This window comes from Setaria viridis, chromosome 5, assembly GCF_005286985.2.
Source record: "Setaria viridis chromosome 5, Setaria_viridis_v4.0, whole genome shotgun sequence".
Lineage (NCBI taxonomy): Eukaryota > Viridiplantae > Streptophyta > Magnoliopsida > Poales > Poaceae > Setaria > Setaria viridis.
Window position 1 is genome coordinate 10,289,352 of NC_048267.2, and position 20,318 is coordinate 10,309,669.

A 20,318-nucleotide genomic window follows, 5' to 3' on the forward strand; every position below is an offset into this window, starting at 1 on the left:
TTATTTTTTAAACTAACAACACGACACCTCTATATAACTAGGCAAATGGTGGTTCTCTATTTCAATCCCGCCCTATCACAAACAGGAAAGGAACGAGTTGTAGCAGCTTGGCAGCATGGCGCTCACCCCGACCACTACTGGCCAGGCCTTGCTTGACGCGCAGCTCGACCTCTGGCAAAGCACCTTCGCCTGCGTCAAGCGCTCAAGTCCGCCCTTGACCTCCGCCTCACCGACGCCATCCAGCACCACGGTGGCACCGCCACCCTCCCCCAGATCGCCACCAAGGTCACGTGAAGAGAGAGAAGTCGAGATAGAACAAGAACCGCGTGATCATCTCATGGTACATTTATACAAGTACAGGATGTCTAACGACTAGAGCGAGTCCTACGGGAGCGAGCGCAGCGAGCGGACGGCATGGCGAGCGCGGGCGTGATCATGGCAAGCATGGTGGGCGCGCTGCGCGTGCGGCTGTTGCGCGAGGCCGTTAGCCCAGGCGCTGCAGATCACGCTAACACCCCCCGTAGTCTCGACGGCGGGCTTGTCGACAGCGAGGCTGTCCCTGAAGTCGTTGAACAAAGCTGTAGGCAGACCCTTGGTGAAAATATCAGCGAACTGTCATGCACTGGGAACATGCAAGACCCGTAGCTCTCCTAGCGCCACCTTCTCCAGGACGAAATGGATGTCCAGCTCAATGTGCTTGGTTCGGCAATGATGAACCGGATGCTTGGACATGTATACCGATGAGATGTTGTCACAGTATGCGACAGTAGCATTTGGTACGGCGCAATGGAGTTCTCCGAGAAGATGTCGAAGCTAGGTACACTCGGCAACAGTGTTGGCGATGGCTCGGTACTCAGCCTCCGCGCTTGAATGGGACACCGTTGGTTGCCGTTTTGAGGACCAGGACACCACTGAGTCACCAATGAAAATGCAGAAGCCGGAACTCGACCGACGAGTGTCTGGGCAGCTCGCCCAGTCCGCGTCGGAGTACGCTAAGATCGAAGGCGTGGAGGAGGCGGTGAGCTTGAGGCCAAGCATGGTCATCCCCTTGATGTACCGTAGCACCCGTTTCATCAGAGCTGAATGGCAGTCTCGCGGCGCATGCATGTGCAGACACAGCTGTTGAACGGCGTACGTGATGTTTGGCCGAGTGATGGTGAGGTATTGGAGTGCACCCGCCATGCTTCGGTAGCTTGAGGTGTCCTGAACCGTCTGAGCTGGAGGTCTTCGGTTGCGTGTCCGCTGGGGTGGCGATGGGTTTGCAGTTCGCCATGCCGGCGCGCTCTAGTAGGTCGATGGCGTACTGGCTTTAGGAGAGGAAGAAGCCGTGACGATCCCATCGCATGACGATGCTGAGGAAGTACCGAAGAGGGCCCATGTCCTTGATGGTGAACGCCATTTTCAAGCACACGATGACATCGTGGAGGAGGTTGGTTGACGAGGCAGTGAGGACCATGTCGTCGATGTAGAGTAGGAGGTACGCCATATCGACGCCATTGCGTAGCATGAACAGCGATGAATCAGACCGAGCCCGACGAAAGCCGATGGATGTGGCAAAGGTAGCGAAGCTCGTGAACTAGGCACGCAGTGCTTGTCACAGGCCGTAGAGTGAGCGCGACAACATGCACACCGCGCCTGGCTGCTGAGGGTCGACGAATCCCATTAGCTGCTGGTAGAACACTTGCTCATCGAGGTGGCCGTGAAGGAAGGTGTTGGAGACGTCCAACTGACGCGCCGGCCATTGCTTGGAAGCAACGATTGTGAGCATCGTTCTGATGGTCGTCGGTCCACAGGGGTTAAAGTTTTGCCGAAGTCAATGCCGGGACACTGGTTGAAGCCGCGCACGACCCACCTTGCCTTGTAGCGCTCGAGGTTGCCATTAGGGTTGAGTTTGTGTTCAAACACCCACTTGCTGGAGATGATGCATGCACCGCGTGGACGAGGGACGAGCCTCCAGGTACGGTTGGCTAGCAGTGCGTCGTGTTCTAGAGGCATGTTTGCTAGCCAGTTGGGGTCTTTGAGTGCCGCACGCACCGACATTAGAATCAAAGAGAGTGGTGGCGGAGACGGTGAGGACGTCAGGGCTTATTTAGGGTTTGTTTTGAACACCCTAGCATGCGCCCGTGTGGTCATCGGATGGCGATGGACTTCTTCAGGCGAAGGTGTTGTAGGTAGTGAAGCGGCTGATGGCGGCGATGGCGCGGGTGCTATTGGTAGCAAAATGGCTGATGGCATAGCCGGTGTGGACTAGTGCGGCAACGTTGCTGAATTCGACGGAGTGGAGGACGGCGGGATCGTTGGTGATGACATGGACACAGTCGCAGGCGATGGCATGCGCGTGGCCGCGGATGATGTTGTGGACGCGATTCCACGCACCGGTGTCGACGCGGTTGTTGAGGGAGTCGTCGATGGTGATAGTACTGGGGTAGTCACCGTCATCGTGGGCGAGGGACGTCGATACGGCGCATCGTCATCGTCATGTGGTGGTGGGAGCGGCGAAGTTGATGTGGGCCGCAACCATCAGAATGGGAATCGGGCCTCATCGAACACCACATGACAAGGGTTGAAGACGTGTCTTGATGTTGGGTAGTAGCAGTGGTATCCGCGATGATCCGTCGGGTAGCCGAGGAAGACGTAGGTCGTGGATCGCGGGCTCAGCTTGTTCGTCGTAGTTGCTGTCAGGTTTAGGTAGCAGAGTGAGTTGAAGACGCGCAGTTCAGTGTAGGAGGGAGGGACGCTGAAGAGGATCTCAAACGGCGTTGTGGTGTCGGTCGCTCGGCACGGCCGTCTGTTGATGAGGAATGTGCTGGTGGTGAGGGCCTCCACCCAAAAAGACATTGGGACGCCGCTATGGAGGAGCAGCGTGTGCCTGCAGTCATTGATCGTGCGGAGGATCCATTTCGCCTTCCCGTTCTGCTGCGAGGTATGCGGGCAGCAGAGCCGCAATGCAATACCATGGGCGGTAAGGAAACTGCGCATCGCCATGTTGTCGAACTCTCCGCCGTTATCGGTCTGCAAAGCTAACCAAGGCAACCCAAATTGTGTATGGATGTAAGCGTGAAACGAACGAAGGAGTGCTGAAACATCTAACTTATTGCGGACAGGGAATGTCCAGATGTAGTGAGTAAAATAATCTAGAAGAACAAGATAGTATTTATAGTTGGAGTTGCTATGAATTGGAGACGTCCATACGTCAGAATGCACAAGTTGGAAAGGGAAATATGTAACTAAATCAGAATCGGAGAATGGCTGTCAAACATGTTTGCTCAACTGACAAAAGTGACAGACATGGGCGTTCGATTTATTACATTGGAAATCAAAAGTGTGCAAAATTTGAATCAAAGAATTATTCCCTGGATGGCCCAAGCGTTGATGCCGGAGGTCAACGGAGTCCACCGACGCACTGAGTGCAAGATTCCGCAGCTGGAGTAACGGTTAGAGCTCGTCTGAACTCTCACATCGGAGCATCATCGTTCGTGTGGGAAGATCCTTGATAGAAAAGCCATTAGGGTCAAACTCAATGGATACATTATTGTCACGAGTAAGTTTGCGAACAGAGATAAGATTCTTGAAAATGGAAGGAGATATCAACACATTATTAAGGGAGAGGTGAGGAGGATGTGGGAATGGTGGCAGCAGCCGAGTGAGACACTGGCAGCTTGGCACCATTTCCAATTGTAATTGAAATGGAAGGATGCAGAGCCCATGGGGAGTGAAGGTTACCGGAGTTCGACGCTATGTGGGAGGAGGCACCGGAGTCGAGGAACCACTTGGAGGAGCTTAGCGGCGTCTGGGTCAGAACGCCAGCAGACTGCAGGGCGGCAAGGAGGGTGCTCAGGTCCCAGGTGTTCTGGGGCATAGGCAGGAAGCTTGAAGATGCCTGGTGCTAGGCCAACATTGCGTTGTTGGGCTGGAATGGAGGATGAGGGCCCAGGACCCAGCGCCAGGGCCCAGAACGACATGGACTAGGCCTGCATGAGGCCAATCCAAGGGTTGTAGCTGGCCGTCCAGTTGGGCGTGTTGGTGGAGCGCTGCTGTTGACCGCCGCCGCCGCCGAGAGCCGCGGCAGGGGCGCCGGAGCAACTCGACTTGGGCCGCTTCTTCTACTTGGGTTTGTACCGTCCATCGAATGAGGACGATCCGTCAGACGAGGGGTGGCGCGGAGTTGGATCCGCCGTGGCTGACGAAGAGGGCCTGGCCGTCATCCTGCTTGGCGTCGTGTTCGTCACGGAGCTTCTCCATCAACAGGTACAAGCGGGCGCTTATAAATGTGTGCGGTGGAAATTTGTCAGCAATGATGGGCTTCAGGTGGCGGTATTTGGGGTTGAGGCAGCGAAGGAGATTCAACACCTGGCTGGGCTCCGACACGGGTTGGCCGATGTCGCGCAGCTCATCGGCGAGAGTCTTGAGCCTGGTGCAGTATTGAGTGATGGACATGTCACCTTGGCAGCCTCGAGGTAGATGGCGCGCTGCATCTTGTTGTTGGGGGAAGAGGCCCTCGATGTCGGTCTAGATGGTGAAGGCCGATGCGCGCGGCTTGTAGACGATATCGAAGACTGCCTTGTTCATGGTGGTGTAAAGCCAATTCACGACACTATGGTCGTTCATCACCCAGTCACCGTCGTGTTGGGTGAGCGCCGACGGTGAGTGGACGTGATTGTCGAGGCCGAACTTGCTGAGCACGGAGTCAAAGAAGCACCGCCACTGGGTGTAGTTCGATTCCAACATGTCGAGGATCACTAGAACGTGTGATCACGCCGGCGCGGGTTGAGGTGCAGCGGGGATGGTGGAAGCAGAGGATCAGAGGAGGTGGCTGGGGAGGCCATGGGAGCGGAGGTAGAGGTGGACGCGAAGGGATTCACAAGATCAGAACCTTCAGTAACTGGTACCACGAAGAGGGTGAGAACTCAAGATAGAACAAGAACCGCAGCTTGTATTGATCAATGCATCATACATTTATACAAGTATAGGATGTCTAACGATTAGAGCGAGTCCTATGGGAGCGAGCGCAGCAAGCGAACGGCATGGCGAGAGCAGGCGTGATCGTGGCGAGCGTGGTGGGCGCGTGCGGCCGTTATGCGAGGCCGTTATCCCAACTGTTGCAGATCACGCTAATATCACGGTCCACCCGGCCAAGCTCCCCTGCCTGCGCCACCTCATGTGTGTGCTCGCCGCCACCAGTGTGCTCAGCGTGTTGTCGAGGCTCCGTCGTATGACCGACGAGCTCGTGTATGCGCTCACGCTGACATCCCGCCTCCTTGTGGGCTTCAAGAGCCTGTCCCATCACCACCATGACACTCCACCCGGTGTTAGTGTTTAGACCCGGCAACCTACCGAGGGGGTACCCGAGGTAGTGTTTTATGCGTGGGGCTCGTCAAGAGCAGGACTCGAAGGTGAACTCGAACACATGATTTAGACAGGTTCGGGCCGTTTATGTCGCGTAATACCCTACTTTATGTGTGTTGATTGGATTGTATTGATTGAATTTGTTTGGAGGGGGTCCCCGCCTCGCCTTATATTGCCGGGGGCAGGGTTATAGGTCGGTTGTTTACAAGAATATCAGTCGGATTCGACTAGAGAGTCCTACTCTAACTGTTACGAGTAGTTTTCTAATCCTCGACTAGTTCCTGTCCTCCATGTAGACCATGTTATTCTGCACTATAGTCTCCATATTTGACACGTCTCGGTATACAGCTCCGTATCTAAAACTGTCCAAGCCTCCCAGTAGACCCGTAGATTTATGACCGACACCCAGCCCTCATCTCCTCCTCCTTCGAGCTCGGCGCGTGGCTCCAGAACGAGCTGACAGACCGTGCATCTTCAAGCTCAGGAACGGCAGACCTTCTAGGAGATGGCCGACCATGACAAGGCCTTCAACGCGCTCATCAACGACGGCATGGCCTCCGATAGCAGGTTCATCATGGACATCGCCATCAACGAGTGCGGCGGGGAGGTCTTCCAGGGGATAACCTCCCTGGTCGACGTCGCCGGCGGGCTCGGCGAGGCAGCCCACGACATCGCAAGGGCATTCCCGAACTTGAAGTGCAGCGTGCTGGATCTCGACCACGTCGTTGCCAGGGCACCCTACAACACCGACGTGCAGTACATCGCCGGTGACATGTTTGTGAGCGTTCCACCGGCAAATGCAGTATTCCTCAAGGTACACAGAACCAAGTTCGAATTTTGTGAATGTTCGTATTAGTACTACACATCATGTTTCTTTCCTGGTGAAAAATTAATATGCTTTATTTCCCTTGAAAAACATGCTGCTTTTGCTCTCACTTGATTTGATTTTCCATGTTTCCCAGTGGATCCTGCACGATTGAAGCGACGAGGAGTGTGTCAAGATCCTGAAGAATTGCAAGTAAGCTATACCTCCACGAGACGTGGGAGGGAAGGTGATAATCATGGACATGGTGGTCGGAGCAGGGCCACCAAGCTCGAAGCACAGGGAGATGCAGGCCGTGTTTGATCTCTACATGATTGTGACGACCGACCCCTAAAACCATCCAAGTTAATCTTAATCGGAGCCCTTGATCATAGTCATCTGTCTTGTTTTACCGCGCCGAGTGCTCAGCCTTCCGCCGGTTCCGACCCCGGAAGACCCGACCCCTCTCCATTTCGCTCCTCTCCCGACCCCGGCAAGCTCAGCCCGCCGTCGGATCCTTCTAATCTTCCTCAAATGTCCGTTCTATCCGCCGGTGGACCCGCGAGATCTTTTCCCCCAGATCCTCCGCGACAGGCGCACTCGAGTTGCATGCCCGCTTCAGAGTCTCCCTGCCACGTGGCTCATCTTCTCCGACGCCCGCCGCGCAGTTTTGTCTCTGGCTCGCGACCAAGTGGGTTCTCGCGCCCCCTTCCCCAATGGCAGCGGAAGCCCCTCTGCAACCTTTCTGCAGTGCCTCGCCTCCCGCGCCCATAATCACGCCGCCAGATCCCGGCCCCAGAGCCCGATGTCGCCCGTCTTTTCCGTCACTTCAACCGTAGTCGCGCCGCCTGGTCTCCGCTACGCGACGATTTCCCCATCGCCAACCCCGACCGCGGCCGCGACAGCTCCTTTCCCCACCCTGTCAGAAGTCGCCCGACAATCTGTTGCTCCGCGCTCGCCCGCGCGCCCGCGGCTACCTGTCTTCTCACCTGTGCGCCCTCGATTCTAGCACCGTTAAACCGGTCGCTTCTATCAAATCTTCTACACGACGACGCCCGCCTTCCGCCAAATCTCAACCACCGGTCTACCCGCTCCTACGCCGCCCTGACGGCAGAGCCCAATGACTGCTGGCGTCACCCCTGGAGTCCTGCACCACCGCCCTCTTCGCTCATTCGCCGCCCCGGCAGAGCACTCCATTGCTTCTCCCCGGCCTTCGCGCCGCTCCCCTTCTCTCTCCCCCGCGCCGCTTCCTTTCTCCGTTCCAGCAGCTATAAAAGGAATGCACCAGTCGCCGGAGTTCCCTCCGCCATTGTTGCCTTCAGCCATTCCCTCGCTCCCTGCTCAAGCTCCTAGCACCACCCACCAAGTTCTTGAGGAGCTCTTCTCTCAGATTCTCCCTTAGTTTTCTCCAAGTCGCCCAGCCGCTTGCTCCTCCGTGCTGGGTAGAAGCTTACTTGTGATCTGCAAGAAGCATCGCCGCCGCCGGAGCATTGCCGGTCTTAGCCCTTGTTCAAAGCTTTAGTCTCTCCGCCCAAGTCTGCTTCTTCCCGACCCCAAGCTTTCCTTTCAGGAAGAAGGTGAGTTGCCGACCCCAGTCCGCTTCGCCCGACCCCTCCTATCCGCCCGACCCCGGTTCCGTCTCGCCCGACCCTGTCTGTTCCGCCGACCCTTATCCGCCTCGCCCGAGGGTTCGGCTGTGATCTTTTTCTTCAACCCGAGGGTGTATGTGTAAAATTTAGGAACCCTTCAACGCTGTGTCTGAGGATTCCTAGTATATCACATCCTCTAGTTCAAGGATCAGATCGTAAGTTCCTTTCTGACCCTTGCCTCTTGATCATCACCCGCTCTCTTGAACCTCCCCACCCTCCTGCTCTGTGTCGCGAGTTTCTGGGCTCAGGCGAGCCAGTGTTGCTGTTGAAATAACCGTCTATGCTAACTTTTGCATTGCATTCGTGTAGAGCTGCACCTCGCCGACGGCTTCTACGAGCTACACCCGGCGCCGGAAGAAGAAGGTGTAGCCGAGCTCCTGCCCGCTAAAGCCGAAGTCGCCCCAGAAGTCGATCAGTTTCCTTCCTCTTTGCTCGAAGGCAAGCCCCGGTTGCATGAAAACCCTATGTGTTTTACCAGACTTGCGCATGCCTTCTGTAACATGCTTGTGCATTTACGTATAGGAGTTGTTTGGAACCATAGATGCATGACTTAGCTCCCCTTGTTTTGAACACTAGCTGTTGGACCGAGTAGTTGCAGTGCTTAACTAGGAAACGGTAAAAGCCGAGTGATTCCCTGTCACTCGCGAGTTGTAGGAGTTGCATGTCTACCCTTTCTGTTATAACTATAAGGACGATGGACGGGGCAGGGTTTTGGTAACTCTTTGGTGGTCGGATGGTTGCCCCGTCTGTCTATGAAATCTTGCTAAGGCCCGACAGTGGTGGTGTTCGTGATCAAGTGTTTGAAAGTACTAGCCTCATACTTAGTATGGGATGAGGAAGCCTAGTACCGGATTGAACCTAGACGTGAGCGGTCGCCCCATTGTTCTTGGAACGGAGTTTCCCCTGCTGGTTGTCGCACGTGGTGGCAAGCGTGGTCACAGGACGGCAGAGGCCGGGTCTGTGAAACCTTGCACCAAAGGAAATGGGCCCGACACGGGTTAGGGGATTGATGGGGAAGGCCGACACAGGAAGCGACCTCCGGGTGCGCGGATGTCGTGAGGCTAGGTTCACCATGCATGGTTAAAGAACTCGAATCGATTCGTCTGCCTCTCACAGCTTGAGATTGCTTGATCGCTATGTCACCCTGAGTAAATGAGGAATCTGATGATGACATGTTTGTTGATATATCTACACCTCTTGTTTGGTTCTATGATTGCTTAGAATAGGTTGCAAAAACCTAGACCGGATAATGAACTTAGAACCGGAGCTAAAACTGGAAATAGGGTTTTACGTAGTGCTTTGGCAAACAAAAACCCTCAACCAAAAGCCTTGCATGTCTAGAAGTGTGGAGTAGCTTACTCCTATCGGTTAAGTCTTGTTGAGCTTAGCAGCTCAGCCTTGTTGTGGCTCCTGTTTTTCAGGTGAAGTTGCTACTTCCGACCCCTCTCTTGCTGGCGCTTGGCCGCCCCAGCTCCCGCCGGGCTGGACGGTCGAGTGGGATCCTTCCTCGGACGGCGAGGAGAGGAATCAGTGACGTCCCGGTTGGCCTCACCAGGGATGTCCGACCCCGATGATTGCTTCCGCTAGTGGTTTTACCTTTTGTTGTTTTCCTTTGAACCTTGTAAAAACTCTGATGTTGGTTTTTGTGGCCGAACTAAATGGGTAAATCTGCCTAACTCAGTGGACTCGTTGTATTCTCTGGAACCACTCACCTTCGTGTGGGTTTGCTAAACTCGATCCTGTTCAAGTGGTTAAATCGGATGAAATCCGACGGCACTTCGTGTTAACTTGGCTTAAGCATGGTTGTCGCATGTTAGGCGGCTTAATCCTGTCTAATCAAGCTAATTGGAAGTGGATCCGCCACAGCTGGTACCAGAGCGAGGTTTAGCATTACAGAGAGCACAACAAGCCCTAAACACTTCTTTGAAAAGATAAAAGTTGCAAGAAACTTTTGAAAAATCTCGTACGATCGTTAAGGATGGCTTTAGTGCGAGAGGCCCTAGGGGATTTTGGGGTTGTTTTAGGTGACTAATAATTACTTGGTTATCTTGCTAACCCTCTAGCACTTCGCCACATTTATCATACGTGTGCCGAGTTCCGCATCACGAGCATGCGAAGGTTGATAGGGAGTTCTATTCAAAAGACCCTATCCTCGTGGTTGATTTCGCCCACGTCTATCACACGTGCGCAGGTTCCGTATGTACTCTATACGAAGGTTGGTACGGTTCGATTCCAACGAACCTATCAGCACGGTTGGTTCACCACGTTTGTCATACGTGTGCTGATTCCGCATCACGAGTATGCGAAGGGTTATATGGTTCCATTCAAAGGGAACCTATTTCCACGGTTGAGTGCTGTCCATGCAGCCTTAAACGCATGGGTGTCGTTCCTATAGTGAGCGGTAATGTTTGGGAACGCTTCCGTGGGTGCTGGCACGGAAGGTTCGTGTGTTGGTGTTTTTCTGCAGGTACGCTAACCGCGTTCGTTTAGGAGACGTTGTTAGAACCGACTAGATATTATAGGGAAAGACGTAACTGTTGCCTTGTCACCGGCACTGACCACGTAAGACCCACAGCTTTGGGCAGTTGTTTTTGGTTATGTGTAAGGTAGGCCGTGCATGCGTCATATCTAAAAAGCTGTAAGGTTTCCTTCTCAACAGCAACCTTGTTCGGAAGAGTTCTTTTTGGATCTAAGGATTTCTAGTTTCTTTTAGTTGCTCTTGGTCAAAACCGTATGCTTCTCTATCCGACCCCTGACCCTTGGAGTCTATCTCACGTGGTTTCGGTTTCTTGGTTCCAGATGGCTGTTCCCGGGCATGTTCTTTTTGGAGCGGACGGTACTTTCCAGTCGACATGTCTGTATTTCGAGGGTTTCCCCGCGATTCTATGGGACACGTTGAAGTGGTTTGGGTACCAGTCCCCACCCTTGTACGCCGGACGGTTATATCTGGAGCAGGGTATCCAGACGTGCCAAGTGCAGGCGGTGGTACCTCCTCCCCCTGTACGGCCCGACTGGCCCTCTTTCGGCATAATAGCCTATGGTCTTGCTCCTGAAGATACATGGGAGTCTGCCGCCCTTCAGCTTCTCACCCAGTTCTGCCAGTTGCACCCCTTGGAGATCACGCTCGACCCGATCGGCCTTTTCCCCGTCAGGAACCGGCTGGACCCGGCATGGCTCGACCGCGTCGGGAACATTGAGGTGCTGGCCACCACATGCGCCATGGTCACCATCTCCACCAATATCAGGTGCATGGCAGCTCTTTACCGGCTGATAGAGCTTCAAGGGAGAGCCATGACCCTCTTCGCCCGGACAGCAGCGGATGCTCACGGGTACCTCCAAACGGCACGGAGAGATATGGTAGGCCAAACCTACCAGCTTATTCAACGGGGTATCCAGATCCACGACATGCAAGACCGGATCTCCGAGCTTGAGGGAGAAGTCGCCGACCTAGTGGACGGCATGATAGAGCTATCGGAGGAGAAGATGGAGATGGAAATGGAGTTGGCAGTTGCCAATGCCCATTTGGAGGAGCATCAAGCTGAGCTCGATGATATGCATGCCCTCAACATGCAGCTCGAAGCTCAAGAGGACCCTGAGGAAGACGAAGGCGCGTCCAGCATGGATATCGAGGAAGATGGCGCCCCTTCTCCTACTCATAGTGTCCATTGGTAGATTGAGGGTTCTCAGGGAATCATTCTTTTGTTGTACTCCTCGGCAGCCTAAATTTGGAAAGGTTGTAATAGGTTAGCTTAGAGTCGAGTACTCCTTGTGATTGGGACACCGTTGTATATAAGGTTAATTCTGGTGTCTGGCCTTTTGATCCTTGTACAGCGTTGGATGCTAGGCTATGTGAGTTGCGCCATGGCCATATGCTGTTTTCGGGGAGCCTGTTCAGTTGGCCGACCCCAGTTGCGAGACAGAGTGCGCCGACCCTTGAGGCAGTTTCCACCTCGTCCGACCCTTTTTAAGTATGGATCGTTGCCGACCCCTTTTTCTCGGTAGGATCGCCTAACCCGACCCCTTGGCTTGAGTTGGAGCATAAGAGTCTGTATGTGACATGTTTCGTCTGAGGTTGAGTACCAGGTCAAGATAAATGTGATCTGCACAGAGAATGAGAAAAATGTGTTTTCCCTATGAGGACGGGTGTTGCACCATTGACAAAGAGTTGCATTGAAGAAACTAAATTATGCGATCCATTTGTTGGAGTACATCTAAGGCGATGAAATTAATGGAGCATTAACTCTTGCAGATGGCGCACCGCACCAGGTCTGGTTCTGTGCCCGGCAGTAGCAATCAGCGACAGGATCTTCCCCCACCCCCGCCCTCATCGCCACTGGAGGCAATCCTAGCAACTCAAACTGAGCTGCTAAGGCATCTGGTACAAGGGCAACAGCAACAGTCACATGGTGGAAGAGCTCAACAGCAGCCGCATATCGCTCGGTATGAGGACTTTCTGGGGACACAGGCCCCTTTGTTCCAAAAGACACAAGAACCGCTCGATGCTGACGCCTGGGTTCGTACGATCGAATCCAAGTTTGAGCTTCTCACCGCCCCATGCCCCGACAACAATAAGGCTCGGTTTGCAGCTCAACAGCTGCGTGGCTCTGCACGGCTTTGGTGGGATCACTACCATGCCATGCTGCCGGCTGGCCACGTGGTCAGTTGGAATGAGTTCAAGACGGCGTTCAAGGCGCATCACATTCCAGAAGGTCTCTTGGAGCGCAAGCTCAACGAGTTTCTGGCCCTCACCCAAGGAACCCGAGATGTGCTGCACTACGCTCAAGCTTTCAACGACCTGTGCCGTTATGCTGGCTACCATGCGGACACAGACGAGAAGAAGCAGGACAGATTCCGCCGAGGACTGAGCTTGGAGCTCAGGGAAAGGTTGAACCCCATCAAGGTGGACACCTACAATGAGTTGGTCAATCTGGCCATCTCTCAAGAGGATTGCATGCAAGCCCTCAAGGCCGACCAGAAGAGGAAAGCCTCTGTGGCATTTCCGAGTCCGCCGGCTCGAAGGTTCCGGATGGTTCCTCCACAAGCCCCTGGCCGACCCCAGCAGTCAGGAAGGTGGATTGCCCGACCCCCGCCAGTAACAGCGCCTCGTTTTCCAGGCTTCCAACCGCAGGTGCCCCGGCCGACCCTACCAACACCACCCCGCCCGGCAGCTAGTAGCCGTTGTTTTACCTGCGGCAACGAAGGGCACTTTGCAAAGGACTGCCCCAGGAACAAGAATCAACAACAAAGTCAGAACCCCATGGCAGCCAAAGGAAGAAGGCCCAAGGTGCAAGTCCGACAAGGCCGACTCAACTACACCAGCTTGACCGAGCTCCCCGAAGGTGCGCCAGTAATGACGGGTACTTTCCTTGTTTTAAATCAAGCTGTTGTTGTGTTGTTTGATTCGGGAGCCTCTCATAGCTTTATCGGGAGTAAGGCTAGGGAAAGATGTGGGCTGGATGTCGGTCACACTAAGGAGCCTTATGTGATCGCCACTCCTGGAGGAAGGATAACGTCGGATCAGATTGTTATTCTTGTACCTCTCCAGCTAGGCCCCACCCTCTTCAAGGAAAACCTTATCATCCTTGACCTAGAAGGCATAGATGTCATCCTTGGTATGGATTGGATGGCTCGACATCATGTGGTTCTAGATACATCAGCCCGATCCCTCTGCATCAGCTCACCCTCCCATGGCAGTTCTACCCTATCCTTGACCCATCCTGAGTCTGCGCTTCCTTGTGCCTACCCCCTATCGGGAGCCCATCTAGAAGACCTCCCTGTTATCTGTGAGTACCCTGACGTGTTTCCGGAAGACTTGCCGGGTATGCCACCTGATAGAGAAGTGGAGTTTTCCATAGAGTTGATTCCTGGCACAACCCCAATATCTAAGAGACCCTATCGGATGCCACCCGCTGAGTTAGCCGAGTTGAAGACCCAGTTGCATGATCTGTTGGAAAAAGGCTTGATCCGACCCAGTACCTCATCTTGGGGTTGCCCTGCCCTGTTTGTAAAGAAGAAGGATGGTAGTCTACGTATGTGTGTGGATTACCGACCCCTCAATGCTGTGACCGTCAAGAACAAGTACCCACTGCCACGCATTGATGTCTTGTTTGATCAGTTAGCCGGAGCAAAAGTGTTCTCCAAGATCGATCTTCGTTCTAGTTATCACCAAATCAAGATTCGACCCTGCGACATACCCAAGACAGCTTTCTCTACCAGATATGGACTGTACGAGTACCTAGTCATGTCCTTTGGACTCACCAATGCACCCGCCTATTTCATGTACCTCATGAACTCGGTATTCATGCCCGAGCTGGACAAGTTCGTAGTGGTGTTCATCGATGATATCCTAGTGTACTCGAAGAGCGAAGAAGACCATGCCGACCATCTTCATATAGTTCTCCAACGGCTAAGAGATCACCAACTCTATGCCAAGTTCTCCAAGTGTGAGTTCTGGTTAGATAGTGTCAAGTTCATGGGACACACAATCTCCAAGGATGGTATCGTCGTTGACCCCAGTAAGGTGCAGGAAGTCATGGAATGGAAGTCTCCTGCCTCAGTGCACCAGATCAGAAGTTTCCTTGGACTGGCCGGCTACTATCGGCGTTTCATACCGGATTTCTCTAAGATAGCTAAGCCGATGACCGAGTTGTTGAAGAAAGAGGTCAAATTTGTGTGGGACACCAAGTGTGAAGAGGCCTTCAAGACCCTGAAGCACTTGCTGACCACAGCCCCAATTTTGGCTCAGCCCGACCTCTCTAGGCCGTATGACGTATACTGTGACGCCTCTGGACTCGGATGTGTTCTTATGCAAGACAATCGAGTCATTGCCTATACCTCATGGGCGTTACGACCTCATGAGTTGAGCTACCCAACCCATGACCTGGAGCTAACAGCAGTGGTACATGCCTTGAAGATATGGAGACACTACCTGATGGGAACCCACTGCAACATTTACACCGACCACAAGAGCCTCAAGTACATCTTCACTCAAGCCGACCTCAACATGCGCCAAAGAAGATGGTTGGAGCTGATAAAAGATTATGAAGTGGAAGTGCACTATCACCCCGGCAAGGCTAATGTGGTAGCCGATGCCCTTAGTCGCAAACACCATTGCAACTGCTTGTTGTCAACAGCCTTCACCAAGACTCTGTGTCACGAGATGGGAAAACTCGGTTTGGAGGTTATTTCTCAGGGAACCCTTGGTCACATCATCCTTGACTCAAATTTGGAAGACCAAATCCGGTCAGCACAAGTAAGAGATAAGGAAATACAACGGATCATCAGTAAAGGATGAGGGATATAAGCAATTCCGGCAGGACAAAACGGGAGGCGTGCATTACGGAAACCGAATAGTTGTACCCGCCGACCCCGAGCTGAAGAAGCAAATCCTAGATGACGCTCATCTCTCCAAGTTCTCAATCCATCCTGGCAGCACTAAGATGTACCATGATCTCCGTCAAACCTTTTGGTGGAGTGGAATGAAGCTGGAAATTGCCCGGTATGTTTCGGAATGTGACACCTGTCAATGCGTCAAGGCCAGTCATTTAAAGGTAGCAGGTACCCTGCAACCGCTACCTATTCCCTCTTGGAAATGGGAAGACATCAGTATGGATTTCATAGTTGGATTGCCCCTTACATCACAACGATATGATTCCATCTAGGTTATAGTGGACCGTTTGACCAAGACCGCACACTTCCTTCCTGTTCGCACCACCCACACAGTCAAGCAATATGCAGAGTTGTACCTCGACCGCATAGTTTCCCTACATGGTATACCCAAGACCATCATCTCTGATCGAGGAGTTCAGTTTGTGGCACGCTTTTAGGAGCAACTACAAGCATCCATGGGCACCAAGCTCATCCGAAGCTCAACCTATCATCCTCAAACCGATGGCCAAACCGAGAGAGTAAATCAGATCGTCGAAGACATGTTAAGAGCTTGTGTCATCCACTATGCCAAGAATTGGGACAAGTGTCTGCCCTTAGCAGAATTCTCCTACAATAACAGCTACCAGGCCAGTTTGAAGATGGCACCGTTCGAAGCTCTGTATGGCCGGAGATGCCGGACACCCTTGAACTGGTCCCAACCAGGAGAAAGACAAGTCTATGGCCCTGACTTGGTGGCAGAAGCCGAAGAGCAAGTAAAGATAATTCAAGCTAATCTCAAGGCTGCCCAATCTCGACAGAAGAGTTATTCCGACCGGCGGAGAAGACCCCTGCAGTTCGACCTTGGTGATCACGTGTACCTTCGGGTCTCCCCGACCAAAGGAGTACAACGGTTTGGAGTAAAAGGCAAGTTAGCTCCCCGTTATATTGGTCCTTATGAGATTGTGGAGATATGTGGACCCGTTGCTTACCGGATCCAACTCCCAGAGCAACTATCGGCCATACACGATGTTTTCCATGTGTCTCAACTGAAGAAATGTGTCCGAGTTCCAGCAGAAATCTTAGAGCAAGAACAGCTTCAGGTAGAGCCCAACCTGACCTACGCCGAATACCCAGATCGAGTTCTTGACCAGAAGGAAAGGCACACCCGACGCCAAGTGGTAAAGATGTACAAGATCCTCTGGAGAAACCACACCGAAGATGAAGCAACATGGGAAACGGACGAATATCTGAGCAAGCGCTTTCCAGGTTTTCTATCTCATCTAGGAGGTAAAAACGTCGCCCAGCTTTTTGATGTCCGAATCTCGGGACGAGATTCTTTTTAAGAGGGGTAGGCTGTGACGACCGACCCCTAAAACCTTCCAAGTTAATCTTAATCGGAGCCCTTGATCATAGTCATCTGTCTTGTTTTACCGCGCCGAGTGCTCAGCCTTCCGCCGGTTCCGACCCCAGAAGACCTGACCCCTCTCCGTTTCGCTCCTCTCCCGATCCCGGCAAGCTCAGCCCGCCGTCGGATCCTTCTAATCTTCCTCAAACGTCCGTTCTATCCGCCGGTGGACCCACGAGATCTTTTTCCCCAGATCCTCCGCGACAGGCGCACTCGAGTTGCATGCCCGCTTCAGAGTCTCCCTGCCGCGTGGCTCGTCTTCTCCGACGCCCACCGCGCAGTTTTGTCTCTAGCTCGCGACCAAGTGGGTTCTCGCGCCCCCTTCCCCAATGGCAGCGGAAGCCCCTCTGCAACCTTTCTGCAGTGCCTCGCCTCCCGCGCCCATCATCACGCCGCCAGATCCCGGCCCCAGAGCCCGATGTCGCCCGTCTTTTCCGTCACTTCAACCGTAGTCGCGCCGCCTGGTCTCCGCTACGCGACGATTTCCCCATCGCCAACCCCGACCGCGGCCGCGATAGCTCCTTTCCCCGCCCTGTCAGAAGCCGCCCGACAATCTGTTGCTCCGCGCTCGCCCGCGCGCCCGCGGCTGCCTGTCTTCTCACCTGTGCGCCCTCGATTCTAGCACCGTTAAACCGGTCGCTTCTATCAAATCTTCCGCACGACGACGCCCGCCTTCCGCCAAATCTCAACCACCAGTCTACCCGCTCCTACGCCGCCCTAACGGCAGAGCCCAATGATTGCTGGCGTCACCCCCGGAGTCCTGCACCACCGCCCTCTTCGCTCAATCGCCGCCCCGGCAGAGCACTCCATTGCTTCTCCCCGGCCTTCGCGCCGCTCCCCTTCTCTCTCCCCCGCGCCGCTTCCTTTCTCCGTTCCAGCAGCTATAAAAGGAATGCACCAGTCGCCGGAGTTCCCTCCGCCATTGTTGCCTTCAGCCATTCCCTCGCTCCCTGCTCAAGCTCCTAGCACCACCCACCAAGTTCTTGAGGAGCTCTTCTCTTAGATTCAACCTTAGTTTTCTCCAAGTCGCCCAGCCGCTTGCTCCTCCGTGCTGCGTAGAAGCTTACTTGTGATCTGCAAGAAGCATCGCCGGCGCCGGAGCATTACCGGTCTTAGCCCTTGTTCAAAGCTTTAGTCTCTCGGCCCAAGTCTGCTTCTTCCCGACCCCAAGCTTTCCTTTCAGGAAGAAGGTGAGTTGCCGACCCCAGTCCGCTTCGCCCGACCCCTCCTATCCGCCCGACCCCGGTTCCGTCTCGCCCGACCCTGTCTGTTCCGCCGACTCTTATCCGCCTCGCCCAAGGGTTCGGCTGTGATCTTTTTCTTCAACCCGAGGGTGTATGTGTAAAATTTAGGAACCCTTCAGCACTGTGTCTGAGGATTCCTAGTATATCACATCCTCTAGTTCAAGGATCAGATCATAAGTTCCTTTCCGACCCTTGCCTCTTGATCATCACCCGCTCTCTTGAACCTCCCCACCCTCCTGCTCTGTGTCGCGAGTTTCTGGGCTCAGGCGAGCCAGTGTTGCTGTTGAAATAACCGTCTATGCTAACTTTTGCATTGCATTCGTGTAGAGCTGCACCTCACCGACGGCTTCTACGAGCTACCCCCGGCGCCGGAAGAAGAAGGTGTAGCCGAGCTCCTGCCCGTTGAAGCCGAAGTCGCCCCAGAAGTCGATCAGTTTCCTTCCTCTTTGCTCGAAGGCAAGCCCCGGTTGCATGAAAACCCTATGTGTTTTACCAGACTTGCGCATGCCTTCTGTAACATGCTTGTGCATTTACGTATAGGAGTTGTTTGGAACCATAGATGCATGACTTAGCTCCCCATGTTTTGAACACTAGCTGTTGGACCGAGTAGTTGCAGTGCTTAACTAGGAAATGGTAAAAGCCGAGTGATTCCCTGTCACTCGCGAGTTGTAGGAGTTGCATGTCTACCCTTTCTGTTATAACTATAAGGACGATGGACGGGGCAGGGTTTTGGTAACTCTTTGGTGGTCGGATGGTTGCCCCGTCTGTCTATGAAATCTTGCTAAGGCCCGACAGTGGTGGTGTTCGTGATCAAGTGTTTGAAAGTACTAGCCTCATACTTAGTATGGGATGAGGAAGCCTAGTACCGGATTGAACCTAGACGTGAGCGGTCGCCCTATTGTTCTTGGAACGGAGTTTCCCCTGCTGGTTGTCGCACGTGGTGGCAAGCGTGGTCACAGGACGGCAGAGGCCGGGTCTGTGAAACCTTGCACCAAAGGAAATGGGCCCGACACGGGTTAGGGGATTGATGGGGAAGGCCGACACAGGAAGCGACCTCCGGGTGCGCGGATGTCGTGAGGCTAGGTTCACCATGCATGGTTAAAGAACTCGAATCGATTCGTCTGCCTCTCACGGCTTGAGATTGCTTGATCGCTATGTCACCCTGAGTAAATGAGGAATCTGATGATGACATGTTTGTTGATATATCTACACCTCTTGTTTGGTTCTATGATTGCTTAGAATAGGTTGCAAAAACCTAGACCGGATAATGAACTTAGAACCGGAGCTAAAACTGGAAATAGGGTTTTACGTAGTGCTTTGGCAAACAAAAACCCTCAACCAAAAGCCTTGCATGTCTAGAAGTGTGGAGTAGCTTACTCCTATCGGTTAAGTCTTGTTGAGCTTAGCAGCTCAGCCTTGTTGTGGCTCCTGTTTTTCAGGTGAAGTTGCTGCTTCCGACCCCTCTCTTGCTGGCGCTTGGCCGCCCCAGCTCCCGCCGGGCTGGACGGTCGAGTGGGATCCTTCCTCGGACAGCGAGGAGAGGAATCAGTGACGTCCCGGTTGGCCTCACCAGGGATGTCCGACCCCGACGATTGCTTCCGCTAGTGGTTTTACCTTTTGTTGTTTTCCTTTGAACCTTGTAAAAACTCTGATGTTGGTTTTTGTGGCCGAACTAAATGGGTAAATCTGCCTAACTCAGTGGACTCGTTGTATTCTCTGGAACCACTCACCTTCGTGTGGGTTTGCTAAACTCGATCCTGTTCAAGTGGTTAAATCGGATGAAATCCGACGGCACTTCGTGTTAACTTGGCTTAAGCATGGTTGTCGCATGTTAGGCGGCTTAATCCTGTCTAATCAAGCTAATTCGAAGTGGATCCGCCACAATGATATTCCTGAATGGCATAGAGCGGGACGAGCAGGAGTGGAGGAAGATCTTCCTCGAGGCAGGATTCAGCGACTACAAGATTATGCCGGTTCTGGGCATCCGCTCGATCATCGAACTCTACCGATGACATCCAGGTGCAGATGTGTGAGCTTGTGTGGAGTGGATCTGAATTGATGAAGTCCCAAAAGCGTGGTGTTCAACTGTTAGTGTGCACTTTGATTGCTCTTGCCTCCTCGTATCTTATCATACAAGCTCCTCTTGAAGCATATGGTGAAGCCATCTAAGATCCTAGGTGGATCTTTTGAAGCATCCAGGTTAAACCACCTAAAATCCTAGGTGGATATTCTAGAAAAAGAGAGAAATTCTCACAAAATGCAAAACAATTAGCTATCAATCGATAGACTCAAATCATCATAATCATTGGATCTATTATATTTTCTAATAAATTACTCACTTATACCAATATAAAAATAGCTTAAAGTAACCCCTAAATTTATATCTAAATTACCCTATACAAAATAAACTAAAGTAATCCCTAATCTTCATCAAAATTACCCACTTATGCCATTATAAATAATTTTTAAAATAACCCCTATTTTTGCAACTAAATTTCCCACCG

At 53.1% G+C, this 20,318-nt stretch overlaps 2 pseudogenes; one reads left to right on the forward strand and one right to left on the reverse strand.

Annotated features, from left to right (window-relative positions):
• The first annotated feature begins 20 nt into the window (after positions 1-20).
• Positions 21-19,929, forward strand: LOC117856215 (O-methyltransferase ZRP4-like; annotated as a pseudogene).
• Positions 4,144-4,746, reverse strand: LOC140223005 (uncharacterized; annotated as a pseudogene).
• Positions 19,930-20,318: the final 389 nt, after the last annotated feature.